Consider the following 24,522-nt stretch of genomic DNA (forward strand, 5'->3'; position numbering starts at 1 on the left):
AATGATTGGGACTTTATACTACCCAGTCCACAGAGGGGAGATATGCAGCGATAAAATTGGGAATTTAAAAGAGACTTGAACTATCTTTAATCTGAGTAATCTGGAATAATTCTAGTAACTGGGAAAAGAAAGAGATCAAGTGTTAATATAAGTCTGCTTCCATGGAATTAAAAGACTTTGCTAGAAGAGTGAGGTTACAAGTTTATTATGCTTTCCGCTGTCCTATTATTTATTGACTTTATTTGAAATTCAAAATAAAGCTGAAAATATTCTTCAGTCATTTAATCAACAATTAGTAAAAGAAATTGGAAGCCATATTGCTTCTCAGTGTGCCTTTTTGGATATAAAAGTGATTATTATTAGTGCTGTTTACAAGAATGGAAAAGGGCTTATATTGGGACTATTGCAAAAAAATCTTGGAACCATTATTCCCCCCCCCCCCTCCACACACACAGGGAGCCCTGGAACTCAGAGTGTAATTGCTATCCAAGGAGATCTTAGAGAAACAGTGTGCAGAAAGGGGCCATCATCATCATTCCTCTTCCTGTGTGCCCAGATGTTAGTTAAAGGATCCGTCCTACCCAGGGGTTACATTTTCACACATTCACTTAAGTGCACAAAGGCTGTACTGGGAATAGGTTAGAAAATTGGGCTCTACGGAGGTAATTTTCAAAATGTTAGGTACATATAAATTAGCATATAAAGGTGAATTTTCAAAAAGTTGTGCATGTAAAACTAGTAGAGATGTGCAGTGGTAAAATCGTTCAATTCAGGCTTCATTTTTAGCCCGCCGCAGGAAATTTCATTTTTCCCGTGGTTCGGGCTTTTTTTTTCGGGAATCCCAATTTTTGGGTTAATGCACACTAACTGAATTCCCATTAGTGCATGCTAACTCCCATTAGTGCGCGCTAACATTTAAAGTTAGCGCACACTAACAGCAGCTAGCACGCACTAATGGGAATTAGCGCGCACTAACCCGAAAAATTTATTTTTCCAAAATTTCGGAAAAATTGCGTTCATTTTTCAGGTCCTCCAAACCAGGATGAATTAGACAATTTCATTGAAATTGTCTAATTCATCCAAAAATGAATGCACATCCCTAAAAATTAGCACTTGTGAATGTAAAATAGCAGGTGCTTACACGGGTCTTATTTTATACACCCAAATATACATGTGTAAATAAGCATACATGAGCAAAATTGTGCATGTAGAAAAGGGGTAGTCCAGTAGCATTCTTGGATGGGTTCATCATTTACACAAGCGAGTTGCTATTTTCGGACCTGCCAAAGCAAAGTGCATAGGTCTGCTGCTTGGATATATTCACATCTGCTAATTATCTGGCATGAGAATAAATGTCTTATTGTAAATACTGACTAGATGAGAGGTGTGAGTAAGCAGGGGGAGTTGAAGCTGAAGAACCAGGAGAGTCTCGATGAACTAGAGACTGACTGGGAAAACTGGTGGTCAAATTAGTAACACTGGTAATTTCCTACTTGTCTGCATGTTTTAAAATTTACAGACTTGCGTGTATAAAAGGCGACAAGTGCTAAAAAAAATACAGGTGTGAAATCTCCATGTGCAAATGTTTTAAATTAGAACAACAAATACAAGCGTATAGCAGAAGCGTACCAGATAAGTTGTGTTTGAAGATTTAACAGCTATCTTATTAAGTGGGATAAGTTTTGACTGGATAAGTGTCACAATGTGCTACTTATCCAGCTTACAGGGTCATTTATCAAATCGTGTTATGGCGTTTTCGCATGCGTTAAGGAATTTTCACATGTGAAAAATGCCTTAATGCACGCGGTAAGCACCATAACGCATAGTGCAATGTAAATTTTTTAAAGGGGAAGGATTGGGGAGGAGTCGGGGGCCGGATTTCTAAAAACATGGGCTGGTTTCGTGCGTCATGCCCATAACACAATTTGTGATTTTTTTCATAATTTCTGTTTTGGGCATTTTTAGGCTGGGGAAGGGCCTGAGATGTAGGAGGGGCCTGAGATATAGGAGGCGAGCGGAGGAAGGGCCTCAGAGGAGAGGGGAAGGGAGGAGAAAGAAAGAGAGAGAGTGCTTCTGGGGGTGGCACCATAGTAAGCGGCTATTTATGCTACTATAGGAGACCCTCCTAGAAACTCGAGGTCAGGTTTAGGTAGTAGTGTAGGGGTTAAGGGCCACTTTTACATTCAGAGTGAGACACATGAACAGAACATGCACAATATGAAATATGTGTGAATGAGTGAGCATGCCCCTATACATATATTTAGAAGCGCGGGTGTACATGTTTTGAACTTATCCTCCTTATGGGGTAGATTTTAAAAGGTGCGCACAGGAGTAGATTTGTTCGAACAACCCAGCGAGAACAAATCTACTCCCGATTTTATAACATGCGTGCGCTACCGCACGCATGTTATAAAATACAGGGTCAGCGCGCGCAAGGCTGCGCAAAATCGGCAGCCTGCGCTTGCCGAGCCGTGCAGCCACCCTCCGTTCCCTCCGAGGCCACTCTGAAATCAGAACAGACTCGGAGGGAGCTTTCCTTCCAGCCCTCCCCCCACCTTCCCCTCCCTTCCCCTATCTAACCCACTCCCCAGCCCTAACTAATTCTCCCCCTACCTTTATTTTACAAGTTACGCGTACCTGAGGCAGGCGTAACTTGCGCTCACCGGCCGGCTGCCGGCGCACCATGTTCCGGAGGCCGTGGCCCTGCCCCCAGAACACCCCTGATGACGCACTGGCCATGACACGCCCCCCCCCCCCAGGAAATCCCCGGGACTTACGCGCACAGCCGAGCCTATGCAAAATAGGCTCGGCGCACGCAGGGGGTGGAAGGGGCAGGTTTTCGGGGGTTACGCGCGTATCTTACATGCGTAACCCTTTGAAAATCTGCCCCTATGCGTATAAATAACCCAAACTTGCATAATTGGTATTTTATAAACCTAAAACATGCATGTAATTTAGGGTTCATGCACATATATACATTCATGTAAAAAAGGGGAAGTCTGGGGTATTCTGGGATGTGGGCCAACATTTTTGCATGTAAGTTGCTATTTTAAAAGACACTTAAATGCGTGGACTTGGCAACTTACTTGCTTATTTGTGTCACTGCTAATTATCTTGCGTACCTGATATCAGATGTGTTTATTGTATGCTGTGTGAATTGTACAGGTGAAATGGTAGCAATTTAGTCTGAAAAACTAGAAGAGTGTTGACGAACTGGAGAAGAAATGGGAGAACCGATGGAGTTATTGATAAAGCTGGTAATTTTATTTTCACGCATATCTTTTAAAATATACTGGCTTACATACATAAATTGAGTTTATGCAAATAAGTCCTAGTTTTTATTTTTGCACATACAATATGCATGGATATGTAGATAAGATCTAAAATAGTATATATAAATAAATTAAATACAAAAGTTTACCTGTGTCTGAATATGGAGCAGAGCTTCAGAGGTGTTGGGTTTTCTGTTGGGGAAAAGAGTGGAGCTGTGTCTTGCTTACAGTGGCACTTGTTAATAATAAAAAAAAAAAGGAAACAAAACGAAACAAAACAGGAGAGCAGTGCTGGTCTTGTGCTGATCTCAGTTTAAACTGAGACATGTTTGGATTCTTTGATTTTTTTTTATCAGCAGGGTGGCGACTGCATTAGTGCAGACAACAGAGATTTTCTTTTTTGGTTTGTTTACGTTTGTCACTGCTTCAGGCCTGATGAGAGTGGGGGCAGGGAGCATAGTCAAGACCAGAGCAGGCTGCCAGGACAGGAAATGGGAAGAGTGAAGAGAGAGAGATTGTGGGCAATTCAAGGGAGGCTGCTGGTGCTGACAGCCTTCAGGATGGCTCAGGAGCCGAGGAGAGTTGACAGAGACCGGCACAGGAGGGATCAGCTGAGCAGGGTCACTGTCTCTGCCGATGGCCTTTCCCTTCTGTGTGAGAAGCATCAGAGCTGACAGGAGAGAACAGCTGCTGGTGTCAGGAGGATCAGGGAGCTTTTGGGTGAGTTTTTGTTTTTATGAAGGGAGGAATTCTGTCCAGCTTGGGTGGGCTGAGGTTCTGATGCAGGCTGAAGAAAAGACACTTTACGTGATGTCATTAATGATGTCATCAGGGACCCCATCTTAAGTGGGGGGAGGGAGCATATTCATTTTAAGTAAAAGAAAGAAAAGTAAGAATGTATTAAAATAAATTATACTGGTAGCCTGAAATAGAGATTTAAGCCACTTGAAGGAGATAAGTCCAGGATAACAGAAACATGGATAAAAAAAATATGTATACTTATAATGTTTGGGTGAAGGTTAGAAGTGTAAGAAGGAATTAAAATACTAGGGAGGTAAAGAGAAAATATGTAAAATATTTTTATTACAGTTAGGAAAGTTATAATAGTCTGATAAAGTAAAATGAATAAATTAATAGTCTAATTGGAATAGTCTGAACACCCCCATGTAGGATAGTATAATCTAAAACAACTTTGAAAAATAAGGGGGAAACTAAGTAGTGATGTCAGTAGCTTCCTTGGTTACAAGTAACAAGGTGTGCTCAAGTATAATTTTGAGCCTTAGCACTGAATTAAAGTAGCAAATAAGAAGGGATTTTATTAATAAACAATCTATTAAAATGTTTCTGATATTGAAATTAATAAACCCAAGTAGAAATGAACATGAGGGGAAAGACAGAACATATATAGTGAGCAGTGCTGTGCACTATTTAGAGCAATGACATCAGCAGGAGAATGAATCTTAGGATCTAAGAAAAGAAAGAGACAGTTAGAGAAACAGTTAGTTGAGAGGTAGAAGTGTAATAGTACAGAGGTGCTGTCATGATTCTCTGTACTTTAGGCCTAGTTTTCAGTATAAAACATTGTGAAATAATGAAAGAACTTGCACTATAAATAGAATGAATGAACGTATGTATGTGTTTGTATGAGGGTTCCTGTTAAGATAAGGTAGGCAAAATAAACTATTATTAAGTAATTAAAAATTGCTGTATCGTGTTCTAAAACAGCATTTAATAGGCTAAATATACTGTTTGAGTGAATAGAATTTTTTTATTTTTTTTTAAGAGATGGAATGGCAATAAAATTGAGCATTATAAAGTGTATTACATTTTAGTGACAAGAGCTGCAATGGCAGTCACTGTGGAGAAGATATCACTATAATAGCTCAATTCCATACATACTATTAAACACAGGATACAAATTACATATAGAAATATTGTATGACGAAGTAAAATTGTATCCAAAGAAGTTGTATCTATATCCAATGAATAATTTAAGAAGGAACTCATAGGTGTGGAAGAATATAAAAAGGAAAGAGAGTTGTATGAATGTATTTATAGTGAAGTGTTAATTATAAAAGAAAAAAAAGAAGAAGAAAAGATAGGGCAAACCAATTATCTTTTGATTTAATTTTAGCTAGTTAAACAGTAACAAGTAGTTCTGTCAAAGACAGAATACACAGGTGAACACACACATATATATTTTAGTTACAGAAGATCCAGGAGCAGTTTCAGGGAGTTAGTATTTGTTATTAGTTTATTTAAAGTATAAGTTAGTAGGTACAAGAAAGAAGAAACAGCATACAGAGAAAAAGAAGAGAAAAGAAGACTAAGGGACGAGAGAAAGACAAGATTATCATCTGGCCAGCAACGAAAAGAAGAAGAAAAAAACAGATAAGTTTAATAATAGAACTTACAACTTCTATTGCCAGGCCTGAGCAGATTGTTTTACATGTGCACTTGAGAACAATTACAAACTATAAGTAAGAAAAGACACTAAATACAAAAGGAAAGTAAAAGACTATAACAAAAGAAATAAAGTTTACTTATCTGAATACAAGGAGAAGATATACTGGACTTAAATAAGAGAAAGAAAAGAAAAGAGAATACAAAGAATCAATTTTCTTTTATTTAAAAGAAATGATATAAGAAACATTAAAGTTAATAGTTAAGAAAGAATAAGGACTGAAATATCTGATAAATAGATGCGTTGGAAGTAGCTGGAATATATTATTTTATGATTGCTAGTTTGGTTACAGTTATTAATCTGTGATAGGGAAAAGAAAAAGAAATATATTTTAAGGTTTGTTAAGAGAATTGTTATTTGAATATTCACAATAATATTAAGAAATAGTACGATTTCATTAAAAGAGTATTTTTAAATAAAATTCTTAAAAAAATATATACAATATCTTATTTATCCTTGCCTCCCCTCTTAACCGGCAAGAGACTGCACTGGGTGGGTAGTAGCAATTAGAATCCCTACTGAACCCCCTTCTGAAAAGAGACCCAGTAGGGAGGAAGGCCTTAAACAGCACCCCTGTAGGGCAACACCTGAGAGCTTGCTGCCTTGTACATATTTCACGACTACATTACTGATACCATCAACCTCGGTCACGACAGCAATCTTCAACCCTGCAGGGGCGGCGGTTTATAGATATATTTTTAAAATAGATAGGAAATGTACGCGTGTTCAATGCATTCAAATACTCGCTTTCAATGCACTGAATTTATTTGTGCATAAGCATACATATGCGCATATCTTGCAGTTTAAAGATACTTGCATTTTATAATACGTGTGTATCTGCTATGCATTAGTTGTAAAATACTATCATAAATATACACATACATCCATATATGTTGCATGCAGTTTGAAAGTTATCCTCCCTACGTGTACTTCTAAAATACATATAGAATGTATTCAGCTCCCTGCATTATAAACTGTGCATGTAGTGAAACATATGCACATATTTTCAGGGCAGATGTACACAATGTTTTAAATACTGCATGGCTCCTCCCACAGACTTTATAAAATACAGACCTAACATTGTGTCCACTCTCTTAATGTGTGTATGTGCTGACTTATGGACACTGTTGAAATTTACCCTCCAACCTCAGGCAGGAGGGGGGGGGGGAGACCACAACCGAGGACGTAATTCACCTCTGGAACTGGGGAGATGGGGCAAAGGCCAATGGGTCAGCCCATGTATCTGATATGGTCAAGCAGTATAACTGAAGCAATTCAGACACAGGTGTAACACAGCAATCGTGGCATTTTTAAATAATGCACAGGACCACTTAATTGTCTTACAGCACCAAAATCTGCAGTTGCTCTGACATCACTGTACAAATTGCCTATTGGTCATTGGCAAGAATTATTGTTTGGTACCACTCTATTCATTCTACATTTCGTCTGAATCCATCTCTTAATCTACCAGTTACAGCAGACATTAGTAAAATAGCCCAACGCATTTGTGTGTGTGTGTGTGTGTGTGTGTGTGTGTGTGTGTGTGTGTGTGTGTGTGTGTATGGGGAAGGGGGATAGGCTGAAAAGGAACATGGGGAAATGCTTTTTCACTGAGAGGGTGGTGCACTCATAGAAGAGATTTCCAGTGGAGATTATAGGAGCTAAAATTATGGCCGAATTCAAGACCACATAGGATGAGCAGAAAGAGATCAATATTCAGCTGGCCTTGGGCAGATAAAGTTAACCAGACAGCTTTGTCTTCATCCAAATATGCAGCCTGACTAAAAGTTTAGATTGAATGCCTGGTCTAGAGTTAGCCAGACAGTGTTGTTAATGGACGCCTTGCAGATGTGAGCCACATGATGATGATTACGAGCTGGAGCCGACTAGAGCTGTGTGACCGTGATCTCCATGGGGTGCAGACATCACGGAAAGTAAGCACTGAAAGACTCAGACTAACTTGCAGTCTACATAGAATGAAACCCTCTGTGGCAAATGTCAGCTTTCTCAAAAAAAAAAATAAATCTTTCTTTTAGGCCAAATGATTTCTTGGAGGCTGTGCTACCAGTTAATGAATTAACATGCAAATCAAAGAAAGATGTTGCTAGAAATGACCTTTCATAAACAGGTTAAATCCTTTTTTTCAACCTGCCATGAAAAGACATCTCAACTAGAAAACGATTTGGTTTTCTCCCAGATCAAAATATGACTACTTGGATTTTTCTTTGTTTAAACAATCTTGAGCTGCATCATATGCGGCACCTGGCTTATCGCTTGATCAAATAAGAATACAAATGCTGTTTCTGTTAACTGAATTATTTGCTATGAAATAAATAGTTTTCTTCTGCTTTTGACTGTAAAAAGGTAAAACACTGGAAGGACAATCTTCATGTTCCCTGAAGAACTTGCGGTCACTGGCATGCACACGGAGCCTAACTTACAAAACTACCTGCAGTTTCACAATTGTGTGCGCAAGGGGATGTGCGGAGATTTATCCTAGTGTTTTATAAACTATGTAGTTTATAGGATGCCGCACAGTTTATGAAATACAGGGTAGGTCTGCTCTGAAAATGCTCCACCTTACACCAGCTGCAACAGTGAAACTCAACAACACCGTGCAGAACTACTAAAGGGTGGCTGGGAGGCTTTTAGCCCACTGAAATGGCAAATCTGCACCTCCCCCCATTACGTCATTCCTAGGGACCACCTTATTCCCTCAGTCCCTTGCAGTTCCAAAACCAATCAGGAGCATGGAAAGCACTCTACATGGTTAGAAATTATAAAGGGTTAGGGAGCCTTCCCCTATCAGGCCTCTCCTTCAAAATCTCTTCTCCTGTCTACTACAGAAATGGGGAAAACATAAGGTCGATCCAGGTGTCTACATTATCCAGGGGAGCCCAGAACTCTGCCCCGTCTGTCCTATACAATAAATCTTTTTTGGTTTTTTTTTGGGGGGAGCGGTTTTCCTTGTTTTATGTTTGGCTTGGCAATGAGTGGCGTAGCAGGTTTGATGGCTACACTTGTAACTACCAAAAACTGTTATTTTATAAAGTTCTTTAAAAATAAAAAATATATATATTACGCATTGCAACATATGAAATGATGTTTTCAGAAAGTAATGGAAATGCCAGTTATAGAAGGACAAAAATAATTATCTTTGTTAGAAAAAAAAAAAACAGTAAATATGTTTCTTACCTGAAATAGACACAACTGCTCAGATAAAACTAGGCACACAGTTCTCAGAATCCTAAACATCTTTGAAAAGTTGTGTGCAGGAAAGATACCAGACTGTTCAAAGAATTCTAAATCCTTGAGCCATGAGTCATAATTATCTGTACCTGAACCTCAATAAGAAGCTTAAAATTATTCTTGTACAATCCTTTATTCAACATAGGTTCTAACCTAAATTTTGTATTTCTACAGGCTGCATGCCAGTTTGGAAGCTGAAATCATAAAGTAGTCCTACCATAAAATGAGGAAAAGAGAAAAAACCTTTTACTCAATGGTCAGTAATTATGGGAGCTTCTTTTTTTTTTTTTTGCAAAACAGAGCAAAGGCAGTGCTGAAGTTTTTAGCTAAGTTATTTATTTACTATTTATTTATTTATTGGTTCAGTTTTTGTACCTGCCTTCCCAAAACAAGCTGCTTAAAACAGAAACACTATAAAACATTAACTATTCTTAAAATATAAGACAAATGCAATGACAAAGTCAGCAGGACTCTTATACAATTATCTTAGTACAGAGCAAAAGAGATACTAACCAGAGAATAATATCAAAGCAATAGAATGAATGCACAATGCATTCCTTACTTGGGAAATGACCATCTATAATGCTGTCTTATCTTTTGTATCTGTTTATTTCTAGTTGGTTGTAGAACTTATTATTTTCTAGGGATACGTTTTTAGGGGAAGTATGGTCTATGGCAGGGTTAGGTAACTTTGCTACTCGAGAGCCACAAACAAGCCAGGTTTCCAGGATATCTACAATGAATATACATGAGATAGATTAGCAAACAATCAGGGTCATTCATCGACATGCATTAGGGCGTTATCACGAGCGTTAGGACCATAATGCCTGCGATAATGCCTAAGGGCTAGATTTTAAAAGCCCTGCGCGCCTATTTTGCATAGGCTGCCGGGGTGCGCAAAGCCCTGGGACGCGCGTAAGTCCTGGGGCTTCGTAAAAGGGGAGGGAGGGGGCGTGTCTGAGGATGTGTCCGGGGTCAGGGGGCGGTCCGGGGGCATGGCGACGGTTCGGGGGTAGGCTGGGAGAGTGGTCCCGAGTTCCCCGGCACTGCGGTCTGTGCCAGGGGACGCCGAGGCAGCGCACGCAAGTTACGCCTGTTTCAAGCAGGTGTAACTTGCACAACAAAGGTAGGGGGAGGGGTTAGATAGGGCCGGGGGGGGATGGGTTAGGTAGGGGAAGGGAGGGGAAGGTGGGGGAACGCGGAAGGAAAGTTCCCTCCGAGGCCGGTCCAATTTCGGAGCGGCCTCGGAGGGAACAGAGGCAGGCTGCGCGGCTCGGCACGCGCAGGCTGCCGATTTTGCGCAGCATTGTGTGCGCCGACCCCGGATTTTATAAGATACGCGCGTATCTTATATAATCCAGTGTACTTATTTAAGATCTACCTCTAAGGGTAGATTTTCATAGGTGCACGCACGCATCCATGTGCACTTGGCACGCACAAGGGAGGGATAAAGTTTTACAAATTCACGCAGTGACACAACTTGGCCTTCTCCAGTTCCTTCCCAGTCTGCTTACTTCCCCTTCCCCTTTTCTCCCCACTCTGTAAACCCTTTCTCCTACCTTTCTATTTTTTTGTTTTGTTGCTTACTCCAACGGAGTAGTAGCAACTTGCACGCGTCAGGATTCCCTTCCCCGGTACAGTGGCAAATGGCTGCTGTACTGGCTGCATCCAGCCCCGCCCCTCCCACCCCCCTTTATCTAGGCCCAGCACTTTGGCACATAACGGAGGTTACGCTCGTGGCCGGGCTCCTTTGAAGATGCGCATGGTGCGCGCAAGGCCCAGCCACGCGTGTAACCCCCTGTTTTTAATGCGTACAACTTTCTTCAAATCTACCCAATAATGCATGTATTATTTTTTGCATCGCAAGATGCAAATGCATGCTTCAAAAATGTAATCAAAAGGGAGTTTAACACACGAGAAATAACTATGCCTTTTTTCCTGGTGTTAGCTGTGCAATATTCTTCACAAAAAGAGAGAGAGAGAGAGACTCTAGGGTGACACCTATATTTGTCATCTATTTATACCACTATAGGAGGGTCATCTAGTAATTCGAGCTGAGGTTTTGGTGGAGGTCTAGGGTTTGGGGGCCAGTTTTACATGCATAGTTAGACATACGAAAAGCACAGTGCATATGAGTGAAGATACACAAAGAGGAGATTTCTACAAAGAACTCCAGGGTGCTATCCCCGCCACCCCAGGGAAGGCAGTGCATGCACATTAACGGGCGGATTTTAAAAGCCCTGCGATTTACGCGAGCAGGGCCTTGCGCGCCGGCGCGCCTATTTTGCATAGGCCGCCGGCGCGCACAGAGCCCCAGGACGTGCGTAGGTCCCGGGGTTTTCTGAAGGGGGCGTGGCGGGGGCGTGGCTGAACGATGTGGCATTTTGGGGCAGGCCCGGGGGCGTGGTTTCGGCCCGGGGCATTCCGGGGGCGTGGCCGCGCCCTCCGGAACCACCCCTGGGTTGGGTCTCGGCGCGCCAGCAGCTCGCTGGCGCGTGTGGATTTACATCTCCCTCCGGGAGGCGTAAATCCGTGGATAAAGGTGGGGGGGGGGGGTTTAGATAGGGCCGGGGGGGTGGGTTAGGTAGGGGAAGGGAGGGGAAGGTGAGGGGAGGGTGAAAGAAGGTTCCAATAAGGGGTAGATTTTTAAAAAAACCGCGTTCGCGTACTTTTGTTCGCGCACCAGGCGCAAACAAAAGTACGCTGGATTTTATAAGATAAGCGCGTAGCCACGCGTATCTTCTAAAATCCTGGATCGGCGCGCGCAAGGCTGCCTATTCCGTGTAGCCAGCGCGCGCCAAGCCGTGCAGCCTGTCTCCGTTCCCTCCGAGGCCACTCCGAAAAACCCCGGGAGCTACGCGTGTCCCGGGGCTCTGCGCACGCCGGTGGCCTATGGAAAATAGGCGTGCCGGCGCGCAAGGCCCTGCTCGTGTAAATCCGGGCGGATTTACGCGAGCAGGGCTTTTAAAATCCGCCCGATTGTGGATAGCCTGAAAACATGGCTCTTGAGGATTGCAGTTGGCCACCTTCTGAATTTTGAGTCCTAGTTTTCTGTTGCTTGATGTTTATATTAACTTATTATTCAATTTGGGTATATTATTGGATTATTTTCTACTTTATAACTCATTTTGGTCACTTTACTTGAAAGGTGAGTACACAAATTCTATAATTAAATAAATAACAGTATCCTGTTAAATCACATTATTAGATCTGTCGTCATATCAATCATGATATATAAGGCCTATTCATTTCTTTCCCAACAAAGCTATACTTTAAAAAAAAATAGCTAGGTGTTCAGATTGTGCCAAAACTCCCTCATATCCTTGGATAACCTGATCTCACTTGGAAGCTCATTCCACAATTTGTATACATACATATGTATAATTTTTATAAGAGTGTATTTCTATTTGCATTTGGATTTAGAAATGGCAAATATGGAAAAAAAATGGGTTGCACAGATAGGGGTAGATTTTAAAAGGTGCGCGCAGGCATACACGTGTGAGCGCGCGCTACCCGCGCTCACACGTGTATGCCCGGTTTTATAATATGTGCATGCAGGCGCGTGCATGTAATAGAATCGGGGGTTGGCGCGGTAAAGGGGGTGCACAATTATGCACCTTGCGCGAGCCGCGCTGCCTTCCCCCATTCCCTCCCCCCTAGCCTGACCTTCCCAATCCTTCCCCTAAGCTTTCCCCCCTAGCCCTACTCTAAGCCCCCTGACCATTGCCTTACCTTTTGCGCCTGCCTCTGGGCAGGTGCAAGTTGCGCGCGCCGGCAGCCTGCCGGCATGCGATCCTCCGACACAGCAGCAATGGCTGATGTATCAGAGACCTCTGGCCCCCATCCCTGGACCATCCCGCCCCACCCTGGACCGCCCTTTTATTAAAGCCCCGGGACTTTCACGCATCCTGGGGCTTGATGCGCGTCGCCGGACCTTTTTAAAATAGGCCCGACGCGTGTAACCCCTCCTTCGCACTCATAAATTCTCTGGATTTTTGCACATAGGGCTTTTAAAATCCAGCCCATAGTCAACTGTGCAGTTTGGTGAACTGTTGAATAATTATTGTGTTCATTTTGTGGGTGTTTTGCTTAATTGATGTTTTCTGGACCTGGGAACATCAATTGGCAAAAGTATGTGTAGGTTATAGTATTTTTGAAAAATATTTATTTTCAATTTACTTTTTGTATATACAAAAAGGTAGTATAATACAAAAATTAAGCATGAAAACATAGGGGCCTCCAAAAGATCTGGAGGGAGAGGGGAAAGAAGAGAGACATTAGTGAAAGTATCCTCATTCACAACATCAGAGTGACATGTAACATGTAGGAAAGGCACCCAGATACCAGAGTATTCCTCAGTCAAGTCTTGTGATATGTAAATTATTTTGTTTCACAGGGTGCAATGGCAGCCTTATCATGGTATGAAATTGTTATCCTTGGTATTGATACTAACCTCCACATTTTTGTTATTGACTTGAAGGACCCCCTCCTGCTCCTTTGGGGCTCCAGTTCATGCAGAACCAGGGCTGAGATTCTGGGAACACGAGCCTTTATTTGCAAAGGGTGGGGGTGGGGGGTGTCCCCTATTTTTTACCCCTTATCTAATAATTTCAGTAAGGGCCCTGGATTGGGAGACATTTCCATGGCTTCTTCTGGAACCCTGTAATCATGGCCCTTGAATCAAGCCAATAGATGCCACCCCTGAGTGATGACCATGACTCCCAACCCCTTGGGAGCTGTGAGTGCTGCCTCTACATAATCTGCAGCCCTTGCAGAACCAGGGATCCAGATTGAAGACTGAACTGGGGAGCTTCCTCATGGCAATGTACAAAACTGCCACTGAACTACTAGGCCAACCATATTATCACAATTTTGATATAATTCACTTGGTAGAGAAGCCACCTACAATCAATCATATTTTGGGATTTATTCTATTTTTTTTAAGTGAAAGGAATTCTGCAAAGTCATATAACACTCCAGTATGCACTGATCTAAGTACAGAGATAGGCAGTGGTTTTTTTTGTTTTGTTTTGTTTTTTTAATGTTGACCAAATCAATTGCCAAAGCAATGTTTTGGGGGGCATTCCCATAAAATATGTAGAAAGTTGCCCTCATTTTCCAAATAGTGTCAGCAATTTCCAGACTTGCCTAAAATTGCCTAAACTCATTTTACCAGAATCTTAAACTAAATCAGATTCAACTTTGCCTCTCCAAGGTCTATTCTAGGTCTGATTGGCTTCAATTTCTCTCAGCAATTGGATCATTAATATTTCGTGTACATTTTAATCTCTCATATGAGGCAGTGGGAGAAATCTATTAGAGAAACAAGATTGAGCAGGGGATACACCAAATCACTCACAAAAAGAGATTTAAAAAGATTAAGCCAAAACCCCAAGGGTGAATCTATCTGCAAGACAATAATAAATAGATAATAGTTGTAAAAATAAAAACATAAATGAATAAATAAATAGATAGATAGATAGATAGATAGATAAAAAGACAATGAAACAATTTGTAGGATAGCTGCTGCTCTACAAAGGTATAAAAATGACTGTTCCACTTTATAGATATAATTTTCAAATCCTTACATAAAAATAGCATACACATGTGTAAGTAGCATGTACACACATGTATGGTATTTTATATACCTCGAATATGCATGAAATTGCAGTATCATGTGTTCATTTTAACAGGGAAAAAGGGGCAGTCTAAGTGCGATCTAGGGCAAGGTTCTGAAATATGTACACAAGTTGCAACTTTGTATATTCATGCATATATTGCCAGACTTGTCCAAACACTTTTACATCTTTTAATTGTCTTGCACGATTGAAGTTGGTCTTGTCTGCAGTTGTTTTGGATGGGAAGCCTGGGTGAACTGGTCCCAAGGGATTTAGGGTGAAGCACTGGAGGGTCAGAATGGCCTGGTGAAGCTCTGGGCAAACTGATGGCGGTATCGGCAAATTGTTGATTCCTGGTATTCATGCAACTAAGTATTTTCAGAATGGTATACATAGAAACTTTAAAATATACCTGCCTCTATGCTTAATTCTAATATATTACATGCAAATTGTTATAATTATTTGGTGTGTAAAATATGATAGTATCTTTATTGATGCATGTGCTTTGGCATGTGCCCATTGATGCGGCAATTTAATAACTTGTACGCACATTGTAAAACAGCCTGGGCGTATATACATGTGCACCTAGTTTTAAGTTTGTGCTTGCCCAGCCACACATATCGCGTTTGTGACGTGTAAGTAGGGGAATTTTATAATGGACACACGTCCACGCCATGACTAGTTTCCCCAGTGCAGAGTTAGCTCCTCCAAACCCCCATGGTTTAATAGCTTGTACAACCCCTAGGTACCCAGTACCCTTTAAAACCTTCAGAGATGGCTTTTTTTTTAAACTTACACCTCCTCCATAAAAGTACAATTACATGAAACAGGACCTGAGCACATGCCTGGGCATGAAAGTATTTACATGCACATCTCTTGGTCATATCTTGAAATGCCTTTGACCTGCCCACACCACACTTAGACCATGCCCATTTTTTAATCCGCGTGAGATGCACGTGCAGCAGGAGATACGTATGCATCTCGGGGCTTTGAAAATTTGGTTGACACACTTAAGTCCGATTTAGACATGCATCCCCTAACTGATATACATACCAGGCTTTTAAAATTAACCTTTATATGCATGCATTTTTTTAAGTTGGTAGAGAAAGTATATGTGTTCCTGCTTTACAAATATACACATGTATCAAAACATACTTTCAGAGAAGAAATACACATTTCATAAACTGTGTGGCTCCTGCCACACAGTTTATAAAATACTAGTATAAATCTCCACAAGCATATTTTACATGAGAAAATGTGTACCGCAGACAGTTTGGAAAGCTTTATAAGTTGACCAACACACTATGGGCTGGAGTTTTAAATCTACGCGCATGGGGTGCATTTGTGCGCGCCACCAGGTGCGCACAAATGTACGCCCGATTTTATAACATGTGCGTGCAGTCAAGTGCCGGCACGCAGTCCCCCCGGCTCAGCAGCCTAGCAGTGGCCTCTGATTATGCCCCGCCCCACCCTGCCCCTTTTTTCACACATCTCCGGGTCTATGCAAAATAAAGCACGGCATGATTAACCCCTCAAATGCGCATAAATCCACCTGGATTTACACGCGTAGGCTTTGAAAATCTGCCCCTATAAGCCCGATAGGACTTATCTGGTTATCTGATGGACCGCTGAATATCAGCAGCCGCTAGATAGATGAATGTCACTTATCCAGCTATGTCATAGCTGGCTTGATAGTGGGCATGCAGTGGGTGGATCTTGGTTGCTCTACTTAGCTGGATAATGTGTTTGGTTAAGCAGCAATATTTAGCCATAGCCTGGATAAGTCATATCTGAACTTCACTGGGCGCTTTGAATTTGTCTATCCAGCTCTTCCAGAAAATGGGCTTCTTACTAATCAAAGTGCCAGAATTATCTAAAATGTCTGCATGACACACTTTCCTGTAATAAAGTTTTGCAAATCTACGTCATTTAATTCAATTCTCCTTATTACAGATGAGAATCGGATTTTGAATCGCAGACATTTTCTTTGTGAAGATTAAAGCACACTGGTTTGTCTACGGCCTACTTCTTCAGTAGTCTCTGCAATGAACTCCCATTTAGATTAGACATAATCTTATCCAGTAATATTATAACCCTAAATTAGATAACCCAAAGACTGCACTATCCATTGACATATGTAATATATGTATATTAAACTGAGGCTTTTGAGTTCCACAAATAAACTTTTCTATTATCAAACTGAATTATGAAAAAAGTAGTTTTTGAGGCATGTTTCTGTCTTATAATGTTGCTTTATGTTTTAATCATTATGAATGTTTTTATTGCACCTCATCCTGAACTGCAGAAGGGCAGGTAAGAAATCTTTTAAATAAACAGATAGATAAAAGACATATCATCCCCAACAAGTAATTAACCCTGGGATTAACCATCATTTTAATGATGTGCACTCTGTTCTTAAGCAATAATTGCACATTATCCTATAAGTGTAATTTACTTTAGATTGAGACTAAAAGTGGTGGTCCAAAATTGTCAGGAACCATATGTTTATGTCCTCTAATGAGATGCAAAATACTTCAGTTTTTTTCTAGAACCCTTATGAAGTTCCACTTATCCAGGATTGCTCAGGGGCAAAAAGGGGTAAGAGACATCATTTCAATCTTACTGTCTTACATGTATAGCAGAACATTTCACAATAAGGACTATAAAAGAGTCAATGGAGAATGTAGGATCAGATAATATTAGTAAAATACCACCTGCACAGAATAAAGACTTTACAGTCTTTAATTCATAACTCTATTCTGTGCATCTTGTTCTCTTGTCGAATAACCACAGCGAGTGAATTTAAAGTCAAAATGAACTAGAGAGGTGAGAGGGGGTAACCCTGTCCGCTGCTATAAGAGAAATGGCAAAGTTCCAAATGCAGCCCATTGCAGTGAACCATTGCTGAGGGGTCTGAATACAGGGACTGGACTTTCTGAATGACGTGATCTCCAATATTAAACGCCCTCAGGGTTCTCCATTGGTATGATTACTCAAAATGGCCAACCATTTCTTTCGGTGTCAAGGATCATGGCAACTGTTGGTCAGAAGAATCCTTAATTGACCAGAATAAATATATTAGAGATCTCAGATGATCTGTAGAATTTCCTCATTAAAGCCTGTATAGGAAAGACCTACTTAACTAACCATAAGCAAGTGTGTGTTTACTACATGGAGAGGAGATAAGCCAGAGGTTCCCAACCCTGTCCTGGAGACCCCCTCATGCAGTCAGGTTTTCAGGATATCCAGAACGAATATGCATGAGAGAAAATTTGCATGCACTGCCTCCATAACATGCCCATTTTCTCTCATGCATATTCATTGTGGATAATCTGAAAATCCAGCTGGCTGGAGAGTCCCCAGGTCACGGTTGGGAACCACTGAGATAAGCATTAGTACCTGCTACATTAGACCAATCTGACTTGACTAATTTGATTTTTTCTAACATGTCTCTCTTCTCTGTGCTGGGCACATATTAGCTGCTGTCTACATTGTTCCCCTAAAAGATTTTAATGATTAGTTATATTGTATTACTTCTTTTTCAAATTCTTGCAGCATTTGAAAGTCTCATTATACACAACTATTTGTTTAAGTCATTGTAGAAAACTGTGCTGTTATTCTGTTGGCAAAACTACTTTACAGCTGAAGTAGTACAAAGCAATTTCTACTTGGGATACCCAGTCACAGAGTTCACCATAAGCATATTTTTGATAAGTTTAATAAAAGAAACTAGGACATACACTTTGGAAAATGTTCTGTTCTGGATTCAGCATTAATTTATCACTTCATATTCTACTAAATGCTTCAAGAGTGAGCTACTTTCAACCTGCCTATGTTATAGCCTACTGCTGATGTTTCCATTAAATCCAGCATGAAATTCAGCTGAGAGATTTTAGTTGATCTATCAAGAAAAAGGAGTATTTGTGTTGCACTGTCAATAGAATGCTAGTTCTATTCCATCTTGCCTCTCTAGCATGCATGAAAGATTAACTCCTGTAACAGGTTCCATCTTTCTATTTTCCCTTTATCCCTTGCATCCTAGACTGATTTCTTATCAGTCTTGCTAGAATACTGGATTACATCATCTGCAGAATGGGGCATGCAATTTTTCTGGCATGATGATTCACGTCTTGCCTTCTGCCCCAAAACACTAGATTCTGCCCTCTTTCTGTGGCTTGCTAGGTCAATGTTCCTTAAACCAGCACGCAGCAAAAATATTTGGAGAAAGTTACCCAGAAAACTGTAACGAAATATTCTGCAGAACATATCCTCCACTGAATATATTTGGCTAAAATTACCCTGATAAAGTTATTCAGGTGATTTGGTCACTCATCAGCTTTACTGAATATTTGAAAAAAAAAAAAAAGTAGCAGGCCATAGTGGCTCAATTCCCCACTCTTCTCCAAGTCTAAATAAAAAAAAGTAAACAATAAATAAATAAATAAATAAAAAGAGATATAAATAAAAAATGCAGCTGCCGTCCCTGCCCCTCCCCCATCCCAACATAATAAAAAATATATATATATAGCGTGCCTCAGTGGTTTGCCCTTTACATGCCAAATTTTAAAATATACAGCAGGCCACAGTGGACTCCACCCACTCACCAAAAAATCCCCAATATGTAGCAGGCTGTAATGCTCTGATTCCCCCTCCAAGGTTAAAACAATTGGCATGGCCCAGCAGGCCCTTCCCCCCTTCCTCTTCTTAAAAAAATGTTTGGCGCCAATCCTACTCCCTCAAACTTCCAAATCCTCCCAGAAGCCCAGCAGGCATTGGAAAGTCTCTTTAGCTCTTCCCAGGGGGGTGGATATCTGTGCTTCTGACAGGTACCCAGCTACAACTCAGCTCTTCAGTTGGGTGGGGCTATTTAAAACCCTGGCTTCTGTTAAGTCCTAAATTTAACCATACCAACCATTTTAAATCCTCTTCTGTCAAGTTCCCTCTCTGTTTCATGTGCCCTAGGATTTAGGGATATGGTTTCATTTGAAATGAATGCATATTTAGAACAAAAGAGCTAATATTCAGTTTGTTCAAAATGCAATGAATCAAATTTGTGGTCCCTTCGAAAATAACATTCCGAAGTTCGTAGCTGCACACACAAAAGCACTTTGTGCATGCACATTAGCAGTTGTGCACAGAAATTGCCACTTTGCAGAATTCCCAATTTGTGCACAGAGGATTACTTTCAAACAAATGCATGTGGCGGCATATATATACACATATATAGTCATGAGTGGATCTACACAAGCATTTTATAACCCGCACATAAGATATACATGCATATCTCTACCCCGCAGCAAACACGTGTACGTAGGCTTATGCACAAATACATGCAATGCATTGAAACCATGTATATCAATGCATTGAACACGGGCATTTTTCCTACCTATTGTAAATACATCCGTGCGTATATTTTAAGGTGAATTTTAAAAGCCTAGTGCGAGCCAAAATTGGGAGATGCAGGCACATGTGTTGTGTTCCGCGGCCATGGACGACTGCGGCCCCCTACCTTGCCCGCAGCGGTGACCCGCCGCAGCAGCTTCTAAAGAAACCCCTGAGCCTGTGCCCATTGCTCCGGCATGGGTCCCCGGGTTGGCCGCAGGATGGGGAGCCATCCCTGCTCCTCCCTCATGGCGTCCGGCAGTCTTTCCTCCGCGGAGGAAATCCAAGATGGCCACCACCATCTTTAGATGCGAGGCCGCGCCTCCTCTCTAGATTTAAAGGGGCCAGGCCCCTTTAACTGCTTACACCTGTTTTCAATGAGCCAGAGTAAAGGAAGTACAAAGGGAGGCTTCCTCTGCTCATTCCTTGACTTGGCAATGTCTTTTGTAGCGCTGTTTAAGTCTGCTTGCTTCGGTGGGGGCCAGGCCCCTTTAACTGCTTACACCTGTTTTCAATGAGCCAGAGTAGAGGAAGTACAAAGGGAGGCTTCCTCTGCTCATTCCTTGACTTGGCAATGTCTTTTGTAGCGCTGTTTAAGTCTGCTTGCTTCGGTGAGTCTTCTAGTACTTTGGATCCTTGTTCCTGTTTCGTCTTGGTGTTCCTGGTTCCTGACAAGTGGTGATTCCTGGCATGTAACTTCGGACTAGCAAGCGGTGATTCCTGGCGTGTGACTTTGTACTGGCAAGCGGCGATCCCTTGTGTGTGACCTCGGACTGGTAAGCGACGACCCTCTGGCACTTGTCCTTGGACTTCTTCTGGACTATCGTCTCCAAGGGCCCACCTAAGTCCCAGCAGCCCAGGTCTCTACGGGCTCCTCCCAGGGGGACCGTGGGCTTCCAGTGGTGAAGACTCCATTCCTCTCCTTGACTTCACGACTCTTCGTCTGCTTCCATAGTCGCCTCAGTCTCCAGTGCCGAGGGTCAGCTGGTTGCATCTTCTGCTCTGTCTCACCACCCGGAGGGAGAACCTACTGATTCACCTCCTCAAGTATTCCATCTTCCCATCTGTCCAAGGATTTACAAGCCTGAAGCATAACACATGTAGGGCTTACATGTGCCTTCTGTATTTTAAAAGGCACCTACATAGGCACATATCTACCGCTGAGCACAAATTTCATGCAGAATTAAAAAAGGGCGCTGTGTGGGCATGGTGTAGGCAGGGCATGGGCATTTCCGGGTTGGGCAAAATGGATTTGTGCACAAATATTTATGTGCCTGGGCGTGTGCCCAGATCTAGTGCCGAATAACTTTACTTCTGCTGTGGAGACAGTGTTTCTGTCTTTTACGTTTTTTATTTATACTGTACCAGAATGGAATTCCATCCATAAAGAAGCACCTAGTAGTCCCTTATAAAACAGTTTGATGGTAACTTTCACAGAGGTACACGGGTGCACATTGATGTGTGTGCATCAGTGTATGCCCAGGGACGCGGATATTTTATAACATATACACACATATATCTGTATCCTATTTGGCAACTAGGCCTGCACAGCTACACACATCTGGGTATGAGCTGCATACATGGGGGGATTTTATAACTGGCGTGTGTCATGACCAATTACACCAGTTCATCCACCAGTTTGTCCCGAGTACAGCTAGATCCTCCAAATCCCAATGGTTTAATAGCTTGCATTCCCCCCAGATACCCCAAACCCTTGAAATCTCTCAGGAATAGCTGGAATGTTTTTGTTTTGCTTTTTAACTTACACCTGCTCCATAGCAGAAGTAAAGCTACCCAGCACTGGACCTGGGTGCGTACCCAGGCATGTAAGTATTTACATGCACGTCTCTTGGCCCTGCCCCAGAATGCCCACATCCCACCCAAACCTTGCCCACACTACGCCCATTTTTGGATTGGGGTGAGCTATTTGTGCCACGGGAGATACACGCTCATGTAGGTAGTTTTTTCATAAAGAACAGTCATATATTTTTAAATGGAATCAGTCATACCTAATGGCCTCAATAAAGAAGTGGAGCGGTCGGCCTTCTATCAGATTACTGTGCACGGTTTAGATGACCTTTAATACCCCTTTTTTGTTTTATGCCTTTCCAAAGAGTGACTGAAAGTTTATTTGAGACTGACATATTGGGGTAGATTTTCAGACGTACGCCCGATTTTATAACATGCACATGCAGGTGCACACATGTTATAAAATCAGGGGGTCGGCGCGAGCAGGGGAGTGCAGAATTGTGCACCTTGCGTGCGCCGAGCCCGGGCCTAGCCGCGCTGCCTTCCCCCTTTCCCTCCCAGGCCACACCGAAATTGGAACGGCCTCAAAGGGAACTTCCCTACCCCCCACCCCACCTTCCCTTCCCTTCCCCTCCCTCCTCTACCCTCCCCCCCCCACACCTTTTTCTTTTTTTTTTTTCTTTTGTTCTAAAACTTACTTCAGCCGGAGCCGACTGCTAGCACGCGATCCCTGGCACAGCGGCAAATGGCCGCTGGGCAGGGAGCCTCTGATAATGCCCCGCCACCCGGACACTATAGCACTTCACCTTGAGCCCCCATGAGTCTACCCAGAGCTCCAACCCAAACACTGCAGACAGCAGACAAGTTTGATTTCACTTGAACTAGTCAGTTAGCAGGTGTAAAATGTACAAATAAGTTGGGTAATATATATATGTGCATATCTCTTACAAAATAACAGCTGCTATGCATAGTTCTGAACCCCTCTGTAGAATGCCCCTAGATTGCTCCTATTTTCCCCTGGTAACATGCATGCATGAAACTGAAAATGCACACTCTTATAAAATAATATAATATAATATATGTGCATACATGCTACTTTCACACATTTTACACATGAAGCCCCTTTGAAAATTCATGCCTGACTTTTTCAAATAAAAAGAATGCATGTAAATTTCAACTCTGTTCCAACTCCTTCTTTCAGAATGCATCTCCCCAGTGCACCTAAATCTATGCATGAAATGGGATACTTATATGTACACATTGAATCCTGGGCTATTTTATAGCAGTCATTTACATGGATACAATCTTAATTTGTGTGGAAATGACTTTGAAAATTCATCCCTTTCTCTTGATGTCGATGTAAAAAAATGCTTAATACTCTACCTATGACTCATAAAATCCAAGGAAGTGGCAAGCTCCCTCGTGATTGACAAATAACATGAAAATACAGTTTTAAAATCTGAAGAATATCAGCAAAGCCATCATTAAATTCTCTGATGAGATTCACTGGAGAATATAATATTAAATTTGTATCACAACATTAAAAAAAAGGTGTTACAGCACTCCAGAAAATACAAGAAGAACAATTAAAAATTCTTTCATGTCTCAAAGGTGTGACCAGTGAAGACCAGATTTAAAAACATATAAAGTCACATAGGTCTGATAAAGAAGTTGAACAAGTTTAACCTGGAGCATAGAAAATATCACGTGCAAAAATATTAGCCTTAAATTACTATTTTCAGCCTAAAGTGCACATCAGCACAAAAAAAATAGCCCATGCAGTAAGTAAAGAAAATTATTTCAGGCCAGATGTCTGCAAGTTCATTTTTCCAGAATAAAATATGTGGTAAATACCTACAAAAATTGGTTGTTGAGGGCAATACATAGTGAAGATATTGAAGAATTAATTTATACTAAGAAAGCTTAACAGGAATGATTCTAAAGGCCTCAACTATTAATCTATGTTTAATGGGAAAAGAGGATCAAATTCATACATTTATATTTAGGGCTTCTGATTTTTGGTTAAAACCAAACAACGATAATAAAATGCTTCCAATGGAGAAATTTGGTTTTTCAGTTTTAACTGGAAAATCCCCAAAAACGGTCCTACTGAGGAGGCGCTCTGATGATGTCATCCAGCTGCTGCAGTCAAGAAGAGGCATCCTGAAGCAGTCAGATGATGTCATCAGAGTGGGCTCGAAGAGTGGCCTGCAAAGCCATGGTGGATCCCATTCCGCTATAGCCCAAACGGAGGGCAGGTGTGGTCTTGGCACACCACATCCTGCCATGACCCGATGAGAAGCAGAGGCATTACTATGTACCTAAAACATCTGATGCACAGGCCCCTAAGCTGTCTCCTTCCCTCACCCAAGAGTTTGATAATTAATCAACTCAATCATGATCAATAGTTATCCCCCACCCCGTCCCAGAGCAATCCTGTAAAAATACACATTGAACATCACACTGTTAAATATTACATTTCTAATTATCTCTATTCTATGTTCCCATGCAGCTGTCATTAAGTAGTCATCCTATATGACCTATGACAGGAAAACCACCTAGGTAGTTTGATCCAGTGGAGGTCCATGGCTCTCTCCACTCCCTCCTCTTTCCAAATTGTCCATGAAGAGAAGAAAGACACCGTTCATAGAGCAGGAGGCCCCGAGACAAACATTTGGCATCATTGATTTAAAGTGCTGGTGTAATCTGTCACTACACTGTTCTTCCAGTTCAACAGGATTTAACAGGGGGTAGATTATGGGTGTAAACTCTTTACCCAATCCCTCCA

At 41.6% G+C, this 24,522-nt stretch overlaps 2 long non-coding RNA genes across 2 annotated transcripts in view; one reads left to right on the top strand and one right to left on the bottom strand.

Annotated features, from left to right (window-relative positions):
• LOC115093514 overlaps positions 1–24,522 on the bottom strand; it is a 1,236,544-nt gene that overhangs the window by 1,089,163 nt on the left and 122,859 nt on the right. The window lies entirely within an intron of this gene.
• On the top strand, positions 3,832–16,775 carry LOC115093521. Its single transcript, XR_003857333.1, has 3 exons — positions 3,832–3,992; positions 9,160–9,241; positions 16,557–16,775. It is a non-coding gene; the product is annotated as an uncharacterized LOC115093521 (long non-coding RNA).

The sequence above is a fragment of the Rhinatrema bivittatum genome, chromosome 1 (assembly GCF_901001135.1).
Source record: "Rhinatrema bivittatum chromosome 1, aRhiBiv1.1, whole genome shotgun sequence".
NCBI lineage: Eukaryota > Metazoa > Chordata > Amphibia > Gymnophiona > Rhinatrematidae > Rhinatrema > Rhinatrema bivittatum.